General features: G+C 45.5%; 1 non-coding gene across 1 annotated transcript; it reads right to left on the bottom strand.

Annotated features, from left to right (window-relative positions):
- Window positions 1–896: 896 nt before the first annotated feature.
- Window positions 897–968, bottom strand: TRNAC-GCA (transfer RNA cysteine (anticodon GCA)). Its single transcript has one exon. It is a non-coding gene; the product is annotated as a tRNA-Cys (tRNA).
- Between the last annotated feature and the right edge of the window lie 512 nt (window positions 969–1,480).

Genomic DNA, 1,480 nt, shown 5'->3' with positions numbered 1-1,480 from the left:
AATATTTTTTTTCAATTATTTTAGTAAAATACTTTCTGTGTGCATCTGCTTGGCTCATCCTAACTTCCCTAAAGCAAGCACCCTACACATTTTAATGACTTCTTTGTCCCCCAACAGCTTGTCAGTGCCCCCAAACAGCTTGTCTGTGCCATGTAGGAGAGAAACCCCTGGTGCTGTGGCGGGCAGCAGTAATCTGGGGGCCCAGACCATCTCCCAAAATTTCTGATGGCGGCCATGTACGTGTGAGCCAGCTCTAGTGCAGGAGCTGGTTTTCTTCAGACAGCGAGCTTTGTCTGCGCCAGCAGGTATGAAAGGTACTGGACTTCCCTATTCATTAATGAGGTCCTGGGAAGGTCTTTTTGAACACTGTAATGCCTGATAAAATGTAGGCATATTTATAGTACACAATGGGGGAATCAAGTGTACTTAGGGTTGTTTTTCACGTCCTTTTATCAGGCGGTTGTAGTCTTACTTGGCTTTTTGTGGTTCATGTTATTGCATTGTTGTCCTCATTGTGTTTAACAAATATTAATGTGGTTTACGGGTGGGAAGGGGATGATATCCTTCCCCTTGTCATGCACTTAAATTTGAAATAACAACAGACATTGTTCTGACGGGAAAACTTTAGTTAAAAACGATCTACTAACATAATTTCTTACTATACATTTGCTAGCAAAGCTCAAAGTATAGGTGAAACTGTGGAGTGCAGAATATGCCTGCCCCTGCCTCAAGTGGTTTGTTCTGTGAGCATACCTGCCAAGTCTCAAACCCAATTTCAGGGGGTAACTACTTTACTCCATGTCTCTGGACCAACCTCCCTTATTGTGCAAATAATGTCTAATCTTTTTCCAGGGAATAATAGTTTTTTTAAGAAATGTCCATTGCAAAATGCCGTTAGGGGGCACCCGGATTTGAACCAGGGACCTCTCGATCTGCAGTCGAATGCTCTACCACTGAGCTATACCCCCTACATGAATATCTAGATCCATTGACTGATGTGTGATAAAGCACATCTGTCATTTTAAAGGTAATATACACTGCTCAAAATAATAAAGGGAACACTTAAACAACACAATGTAACTCGAAGTCAATCACACTTCTGTGAAATCACACTGGTCACTTTCGTGGTAGCATGAGACGGAGTCTACAACCCACACAAGTGGCTCAGGTAGTGCAGCTCATCCAGGATGGCACATCAATGCGAGCTGTGGCAAGAAGGTTTGCTGTGTCTGTCAGCGTAGTGTCCAGAGCATGGAGGCGCTACCAGGAGACAGGCCAGTACATCAGGAGACGTGGAGGAGGCCGTAGGAGGGCAACAACCCAGCAGCAGGACCACTACCTCCGCCTTTGTGCAAACAGGAGCAGGAGGAGCACTGCCAGAGCCCTGCAAAATTACCTCCAGCAGGCCACAAATGTGCATGTGTCCACTCAAACGGTCAGAAACAGACTCCATGAGGGTGGTATGAGGGCCCGACGTCCA

The sequence above is a fragment of the Spea bombifrons genome, chromosome 2 (assembly GCF_027358695.1).
Source record: "Spea bombifrons isolate aSpeBom1 chromosome 2, aSpeBom1.2.pri, whole genome shotgun sequence".
Classification (NCBI taxonomy): domain Eukaryota; kingdom Metazoa; phylum Chordata; class Amphibia; order Anura; family Pelobatidae; genus Spea; species Spea bombifrons.
This window is presented reverse-complemented; position numbering and strand designations above follow the sequence as displayed.